The sequence below is a fragment of the Myotis myotis genome, unplaced genomic scaffold (assembly GCF_014108235.1).
Source record: "Myotis myotis isolate mMyoMyo1 unplaced genomic scaffold, mMyoMyo1.p scaffold_m19_p_14, whole genome shotgun sequence".
In the NCBI taxonomy this organism is placed as follows: Eukaryota; Metazoa; Chordata; class Mammalia; order Chiroptera; family Vespertilionidae; genus Myotis; species Myotis myotis.
Window position 1 is genome coordinate 51,422,427 of NW_023416318.1, and position 9,176 is coordinate 51,431,602.

At 47.9% G+C, this 9,176-nt stretch overlaps 1 long non-coding RNA gene across 1 annotated transcript; it reads left to right on the forward strand.

The window, feature by feature from the left end:
• The first annotated feature begins 311 nt into the window (after nucleotides 1-311).
• On the forward strand, nucleotides 312-8,292 carry LOC118669488. The gene is made up of 5 exons (XR_004971983.1): nucleotides 312-467; nucleotides 977-1,077; nucleotides 6,371-6,540; nucleotides 7,416-7,470; nucleotides 7,674-8,292. It is a non-coding gene; the product is annotated as an uncharacterized LOC118669488 (long non-coding RNA).
• The last annotated feature ends 884 nt before the right edge of the window (nucleotides 8,293-9,176 follow it).

Below are 9,176 nucleotides of genomic sequence, written 5' to 3' on the forward strand. Positions count from 1 at the left end.
TTTTAGACCAGATTGGCATGGATCCATGAGTCAGCATCCTATGGATGCAAGCATTCCATAAAGTTTTGGTGATGAACGGGAGAGGGAGGGAGGAGCCAGGGGCCAGGACACAAAGTCTTCAGTGGGGACGTATAAATAGCCCGAGTGGCTGATGGCTGCAGAAATGGGTCACCAACAGGCCTGGGCACACTGAAGCTTAGGCCTCACACCTCCTCCATCATCTTGGCCAGGGTGTGTGTGTGTGTGTGTGTGTGTGTGTGTGTGTGTGTATGTTTTATAGTGTCTGTTTGAAGTGATGATGATTGTTTTTAAAATACAGTCTGGGCCTCTCCACAGGTCCCCAGCAGCTCTAAAGGATGGAGTAAAACCCGTTTGCACCTCATCCAGTTAGGCGACCTGTCTTAGATGGGCCCCTAACAGAAGAATTAGAGCGGCATGGAGAGAGTGGAACCAGATTGTGAAAACCGGTAAGCCCGCCCTTTGTCAGGAGGCGACTCCATGCTGGGCAGCCTGCATCGATAAATATCTGTAGGTGCCATTCCATGCAGTGGCTTTAGTGTGGGCAGAGTGAAAAGGAGGGAGGGAGGCAGGAGCAGGGCAGTCAATGTCTTTCTGGGCTGGGAAGGGAGCAGAGAGAGATTTACACACCACTGTAAGGTAACGAGAAGGAGTAAGAGGGCCAGAGCCAGTACAGACAGAGCCTGGGATGCAGAGCAGGGGCCGTTGATTGTGGCCGGTCAAGCGGGGAAGCTTTCCAGAAAGGGACCTGTCCGCTGGGCCAGGATTCTCTTGTGCTGACTTTGGGAGGGTCCGGGAGGAAGATTCTAATTCTAATTATTACTGGCTCTTTTATTTTGTTTTGTCTCAAGCAGTAGGAACTCCTTCCTAATGGACTAATCTAAGAGGAAGGCCTTACCATGTGGTCCTCCCTGAAATGCTGCATGCGCCCTCTTAGAGCCATGCTGTCTGTCCGCAGGTCTGTGTCATTTCCTCTCGGGACTGTCTGCTTCATGAAGGGAGGTACTGGCTCTGCCGCGGCTTCGATGCTCTGCCTCGCCTCACGGTGCTGGGCACACAGTAAGTGCGGCATTGATGCAGGTGAATAAATAAAATGATTCATGCAGATCAGTGGGATACTCATGATTCATGGCTGAGGACATTGGTAACTACAGCATTTCATTGGGAAGGGCCCAGGAGAGGTTACCCTCTGCACACGCCTCCCTAGCGTCGCTCTGGGCTAGATCCTAGACAGCGCCCGCTCCCCTTCACAGGTGGAAGCCTGAGACACAATCGCATGGAATGCAAATCCAGAGCTAAATACTGATCATAACCTCTCCCATTTGCATTTCAGTTTAGAGGTCGCCACAGTGTGAGGGGAGGCACGTGGCTTATTTGTGTTTTACAGGTGAGGACCTCAGGCTCAGAGAGGGGCAGTGTCAGGTGAAAGGTTATTGAGGGAGATGGGGGCTTAGTGAAATGATGCTACAATAAACAAGACACATTCACAGCTAGGATAGGTCCTGACAAAATACTTGGTCTGAATTGCATGAGAATGCACAGGTAGGAGACATTTCAATGGCAGACAGGGGGGCTGGGGCAGGTGGGTGGGGTGGAAGGGACATGGACTTGGAGCTCAGGAGATTTAGGTGTTTGTCCCCACTCTCCCAGAGACTTACGTCAACTGGGGAAGGGTGTCTTGTCCTTTGTCTAGGCCTCGGTTTCTTTATCCACAAAAGGAGAGAAATAGTTTATTTGTAGTTACTTGTGGCTCAAATATGCTATTGACACAAATCTATGGAGATACCATACTAGAAGACAAAGACAGCCTGAATTATCTCCGAAAAATGCCATACTTGACTGATTTTTATGATGCAAAGCATTCTTTATAGGTAAAATTATATTTAAATCAAATTACACCCCCCACCAAGATCCTTCAGTGTTGGGGGCCTATAAAGATGATTGAGAGATGATTGAGATACAGAGGTCATCATTGGAGCTGTTTGTAATATTTGTCAATGTCATGTGATCATGGAGTGAGGATGAAGCATGGGCCACTGACTCCCAGGCTCTCGTCTCTCCTGTCACCAGGTCTGGCGATGGAATAGTGGGTCACCTCGGCTCCACTAGCCTGATGACCTCAGACACATGCTCCGTTTCTTCCTTTAAAATCAGGACTAAAATGACCAGCCTCGTCTCTTGCCTCTTGCCAGGGAAGTCTTATGAGGGTCACGTGAGATCACCTATGTGAGAGCATGTGGTGAGCTGTCGAGCCCTGTACAAAGGCTTCAGTGAGTGTAAGTTAGTTATTGTGGCCTCTGGTCATCCGTGTGGCTATGGGGACAGTGACCCCTACCCTTGCCAGGATCACTCGACTCTGGCCTCAAAGTTGGGCTTAGGGGGGGAAAGTGAAACTCTTGCTGTTGGCTTTAGCTGAATCCCTCGAGTTAGCTGGCGTGCTTCCCAGAACCTCATCAAAACAGAGCAGGAACCAAGGGGGTTGGCCAGCCAGAACGGAAAGTGAAACATCAGGCCTCAGCGCTGCTGGGCGCTTAACAGCATGAAAGGAGTCTTACTTCTCTGTCCTTATTAGGGCCCTGCGTTATCACAGCGTGTGACCTTGAACGAGTCACTTCCCTCTCTGAGCTCGAGTTTCTTGCTCTTTCCAATTTTAGGAGTTTGAGGGGGTGATTTCTGGATTCTGTCTGTCCTGGTGACGTAAGAAGGGTTTTTAAGTGAAGGGTCAGTTCACATATGAAGCAGCGTCAGGGCCCCTCCAGCACTGGTGCTTTAAGCTTCAGGGAGGCGCCTGCGTAGCCTTGTGCTGAGCTGAGTGGCCTTGATTGGAACACAGGCCCGCTGTGCTCTTGGAGAGGTGACAGCAGCTCAGAAGCCTTGAGTGTGAGCTCTTTAGCAGCTGTGAGTCACAAAGCTTGGGCAAAGATCGGAGTCAGGCCATATGAGCTGCAAAGCTCACCCCCCTCGCCTGCCGCCAGAAGACTGCTCTGCCTCCTGTACCCCTGTGGGCACCACGACCCCTGAGCTCTGTACTGCAGACGCGCTGTCCCTGAGGCAGGGATGGACAGCGCGTACCTACCAGTTAGGGGGCTGGATAATTAGGCAAGAATGCAGGGCGCAGAGAGGAAAGGGAAAGAAAAGCAAGAACGTTATTATCGTGATAACAGCACAGTGGTTTCCGCTGGGTGAGAGGGAGGCAAGGAACCCTGCCCTCTGGTTCTGGTTCAGAAAACATTAGTTCTATGTCATTCTTTTTATTTTTGAGAGAGAGAGGAAGGGAGAGAGAGAGAGAGAGAGACCTGTTGCCTTCCATATGAGTCCCAAAAGGGGCTTAAACCCACACCCTGGGCATGTATCCAACCAGTAATTGAACCTGCAGCGTTTTGGTGTGTGGGACAATGCTCCAACCAACAGAGCCACCCAGGCAGGGTTATTTCTTCTTTATTTAAACTTGGAGGCATTTATGTGGCCGATCACTTTCTGATTATTCATTAAACGTTCACTGTTTTATGCACCTCACTGTGCCATATTTATTGCAGTTTTCAAGTGTGAATTTATTCCTTGGTGCATGCAAAGCAGGTAAAGCACTGTCAACAAGCAAGCATTTAGTAAGTGTTCTTACCAGGGCAGTGGTCCTGCGGCCTGAGGCAAGTTGGGAGCACCACCCTCATCGCCCAGTCAGACCCCATGGGCTTACGTGATTCCCGGCGGGAAGAGGTGCCTTCACACGTGGCTGTGCTTGGGAAGAGTTGCAGTTCTATCCCTGGGTCCTTCTGTCAGTGGAAAATGTGTTTCTAACGAGCCTTATTCCTTTCCTTTCTCTCCTTTCTTCTCTCTCTCTCTCTCTCTCTTCTCTTTCTCCCCTGCACTTTCTCTTAACAGACATTATCAGGTCCTTGCCATGTGGCCAACACTACTGGGTATAAAACCAAAGATGAAATGACAGGGGATTCTGCCCTTCTGAGGGTGAGAAATGTGCCATGGATAATGGGTGTGCAGACAGATCAGTACCTTAATGTGGTAGAAGGTCCAGCCCCCCATATTCTTTTTTTTTTTTTTTAAATATATTTTATTGATTTTTTACAGAGAGGAAGGGAGAGAGATAGAGAGTTAGAAACATCGATGAGAGAGAAACATCGATCAGCTGCCTCCTGCACATCTCCCACTGGGGATATGCCTGCAACCCAGGTACATGCCCTTGACCGGAATCGAACCTGGGACCTTTCAGTCCGCAGACCGACGCTCTATCCACTGAGCCATCATATTCTTATCTGTAGGCCTGGAGATGTGTTTTGGAGGCATTTGGGCACATCCCAGGAAATGGTAGTAGTTGTCATTGTCATAAAAGAGTGTTATCAGCAGGTCCTAGCTGGCAAGCCTATGGGGCTGGGGTTTCTAAGCTGGCTTCTGAAGGGCAGGTGTGATGGTAATTGACAAGGCAGAGTGGGAAGGACATTTCAAATCTAGTTTTTGCAATTTAAGCAGAGTGATTCCTTCCCCCCCCACCCCCAACCAAGCCCCTAGAAATACAAAGGGAAGGGCCAGTGGCTTAGGCTGACCTGCTAGGCAGTATTACCATGTGTGGGCAAAGGTGTGCTTACCTGCTCACTACACCATGCCTCCTTGCTTTATGGAGGACCTCCTGGAATTTCACAGTAAGCCAACTTCCTTGTTGTTAGAATAAAAAAAGTAATGCTATATCAGCCTAACCTCAAACACTGAAATATGCTATGTAGCTTTAGTAATTGGTTGTGGATTTCTATCTTTTGTGGGGTAGCAGTTTGTTTTAACATAATTTTCTCTTTAAATGTTTTATTTAGTTTGCTCCAGCTTTAAAACACAATGATAATATAGGGGATGCTTTCTTTAAAGTTCATATTTACTTGAGTCAACATGCTAACTACATCATGGGAGTTACTTAAAACCTTAGGTGTATGTGCTAACTCTTCATTCCAGAAAATTCAGTGAATGTGTCTGGATTCACAGCCAGCTATAGACGAGGTTACCGGGAGCTCAGTGGCAGGCAAGGTGACCTTCCTAGCTCCTTGCAAAGTCCACAAATGTCTGTCTTCTACATCTGCCTGCTCTCTGTGCTACTTTTGTTCTGCTTTCTGCCCCTGGCTCCCTCCCTGCCCCTCTCCAAGTCCTGTCCCCTGCTGGACCTACTGTCCAGATCCTGTCCCTTCAATTGCTGAACCCCATCTACGCATTTCCTCTGGCGGGACCCTTGCTCCTTCCCAACTGCTTTCCCCGAATTCCTTCCTAAATAGTCTACGTGGACCTCTGATTGGCAGAGCCCGTGGTTCTGAGCAGAAGGTTCTTCCACGTGTTTACCTCTGGTTCTCCTCTACACAGAGCAGAATCCAAACGTCAACCGCATCTGCATGTCACAATAAAAATGGCCACATTTTCGCCTCTCCTGTCTGACGTGTTGGCGGCTCCGATTTTAAAGGAATAATTGCTGACAAAGTGCCGCTCAGCCGTTGCTAGAAACGTGTGTTCTTACTGGTTCTTTCCGCGGGAAATTGCAGGAATGGCGCGCGGGAGGGAAGAGGGTCAACACATGACCGCTAATGTGATTAATTAAAGGGCTTAGAATACGCGACAGTAGGTATTTAGCGGTACCTTGGGGGTGGGGGGGTTAAAGCTGGTTAAACACATGGGTGGAGGGGGCAGATTAATGAATGACTCAGCGGCTGTGAAAGGGGTTGGAGCATTTTTCAGTGGAGCAATTAATAAACATCTCTTCTGCCACATTATATGTGAGGGAACGCACGTTAATCCTTTAAATGCTTTCACCCTCTGTAATTAGGTAATTAGTTTTAGGAAGCAATGTAACAAATGCACAAGGAGAAAGAAAAACAACAAACGTAGATGAATACATAAGAGCCTTTCATTTAATATCAAATCAGTACTTTCTAATTTTCTTTCTTTTTTTGTTTTGTTTTGTTAATCTCATTGGAGGATTCCCCGCTGTCCCCCATTTATTTTTAGAAGGAGTGGAAGGGAGGGAGGAAAGGAGAGAGAGAGAGAAAGAGAGAGAAAGATCAATTGGGTCTGGGGATGGAACCTGCAACCCAGGTATGTGTCCTTGACCAGGAATCAAACCCACAACCTTTAGGTGCTTGGGCTGGCACTCTAACCACTGAGAAACCCTGGCCAGGGCTCTTATTTTATTTTTTAAGTTACATTCATTGGGGTAACATTGGTTAATAAGATCACATAGGTTTCAAGTATACATTTCTATGACCTGCATATTGCATTGTGTGCGGTAGTAAAAGGTAAAGGGCCCAAATGTATGGTGATGGAGGCTGATTCGAATCAGTACGTACTTCCTATTTCTTCTCTTGTTCAGGTGTCACAGTCTTCCCAGGAGTCTCACTGCCTTTCCACAAGGGGGGGCTGGTTTGTGCCCCGAAAGAAAAGCACGGCCCGTAGTACCGAACTAGGAGCCTCCTGCACCCCCATTAAGTGCTTTTTAGGATAAGCCAGATAAAGTGTGACGCCTCGCCTGACCTTTGCCAGGTAAGGTACTAAGTGCTTTATGGATATTATTTCATTGAATCTTCATAACAACCCTCTTCAGTAGATACTACGAGGTAGAGGCCATTCTACCCATTTTACAGATAAAGTAACCGAGGCCCAGGAAACTTACATTGCTTGAGGATATATACTCCTCATGAACAGTGCACTTAAGATTGAACCCCGTACTCAAGGGACTGTTATCTTAATCCAGCTTTGTGATTCTATGGCCAATTTTATATGTTCCACAGGGTTTCCTGGAAGTTAAAAATTAGTGAATGGACCCAATTAAACAAGAGTCCTCACCAATGTAGAACTAGATGTTTCGGAAGGGCATTGAACAAGATCTCTCCTACTTTGAGAATGCCTAAAGGGTTAGCTTCTGTCAGCCTGGTTGGGTATTCCCCTATGCTCTTCATGTAGCTCAGCGGTTCTCAACCTGTGGGTCGCGACCCCTTTGGCGGTCGACCGACCCTTTCACAGGGGTCGCCTAAGACCATCCTGCATATCAGATATTTACAATACGATTCATACCAGTAGGAACATTACAGTTATGAAATAGCAACGAAAATAATTTTATGGTTGGGTCACAACATGAGGAACTGTATTTAAAGGGCCAGAAGGTTGAGAATCACTGATTGTAGCTGAAAACATCAAGTCATGACCTTGTAGCTCTGTATGTAGTGCTGGCCCTGACACTGAGCCTGGGCAGACCCCTGAGGGGACCATGGTGTGTGGGGGCTGGAAGCCTGGAAGCCCTGGCTTTGGGAGGTAAGCGTAGAATGGGGAGAAAACGCGCGTCCATCCAGAGTGTCCCTGGTAAATGGTTTGGAGTCGGCCCGCTCCCCATTCTCTACCTGCCCCTCTGCTGTCAGCAGGTTCACCGCCTCGCACATGACACTGTCCCCAAGGAACACAGTGCAACTCTTCTCGGTGAGTCTTCACCCGCTTCTTCTTCTCATCCTCCACTTACCCTTTTGCTATTTCATCTCTTGGATACCAACCTTCTGTTTCCTATTTGGTTTCCGTTTCCAACCTGTTTGATTTCTCTATTTTGACTCTTCATGCTCTTTTTGGACAGATTTTTTATTTTTCATCCTTTCTTCATTTCTTGTTTCCACTGGGCAAACATTTAGTGGCATGTATGCTACACCTTGGCTGCGCAGACATGAAGGAGCCGGAACGCCCACCCACTGGCAAGGCGCTCACAGTCCATTAAGAGAGGAAGACCCAGGGCAGCAGGTGCTGTGCGCAGTTGTTATGAAAAATGAACGCATAGTTACTGACGAGACCCCGAAAGACATGCGTGCGTGAGGAACAGAGCGCCCGGTGCACGGGGAAGGCCAGTGGGAGGAAGTGACGCGGCCTAAGGTGAGAAGGGCGGTGGGTGCCCAGCCCTCTGTATGTTCCTGCTTCTGTCACCTCAGACAACACCGTGGCCGAATCAGTTCATCAAGCCCTTGGCATTGTCGGCCTCTGACTCTCCCGGTTCGGCCGGTGCCCCTGGGAAAGGTGGTGGAACCTCAGGGCAGGGTCCCCTCCTCTGTTCTCCTCCATGGTTCTCAGGGCTCTTCCCCCAGTGGGTTTTGTTTACTACTCTGTGAACCTTCAGGAAATCCCACTCTTCAGTCTCCTGCCCTGTGTGCCTTGGGAACTGGGTGTATCTTTCTATAGTGAGACCCATCTCTTTGAAGTGGGGCAAATTCCTGATTTTGTCGCTGCAGTCCTTTGTCCCCAATATACTTCTCAATTGCAGAACCAAACTTACTCTTTAAAAATTCCCTCTCAGTGAGTATGATGCTTCCCCCTCCACAAGCCTTCTCCATTTTCTAGGACTTCTCAAACTTAGCAAAATGACAGCAGTGCAGCCTCATGCGGAAAATCTCCATCAGTCTGTTATTCTGCTAGGTATGGCAGGATTCACTTCAGGAACCCACAGCAGCTGTTCCAACCAAGAGTCACAATTGAACAAAGCTTCATTCATCCGAGGCTAATCCAAAGTTGATTTAGACTTTAAGGTTAAATTGATGCAGCGAGTCACTGGTTAGATGAAGCCGACACTGAATAATACATACTTTAATGCTTAAAAACTATAGTTTATTTGGGACATCATATTGTACTTTATCTCTACTTTTTTTTTCTTTCTGGAAAATGTTAAGTGGCTTTTGAACATCAGAAATAAAATTTTGATCTCTCTCACCCTTGATCAACAGACCCACAGATGTTCATCTCTTAAGTAAGGAGATTGCTGGGAGTTTCCTTGCCTTGTCCAGGATGTGGGGCAGGATAGGTAATCCATGAAGCTTCTCCAGGAGGTATTAGGGTCCTGAGCTGCCTTTCTCAATAAGCACCAGACACCATGCAATGGATTGAGTTGTAAGGTTTGGATTCTAGCCAGGCTCTACTACCAACCAATTCAGCTACTGTCCAGAATCACATTTCTTCTCTGGACCCAACTTCATTCTATCTGTAAAAATGAGGTAGGGTTTAAGGGGGAGGGGCAGGAGCCTCAGTGGTTCTTGAGGGGGAACAGACAGGGAACAGTGCCCCTCTCCTAGGGGCTGAGGGGAATTATGGTGATGTCTCTGGCTGCCACAATGACTAAAGGCAGTGCGAGAGCCTGAGACCAGGTACGTTTT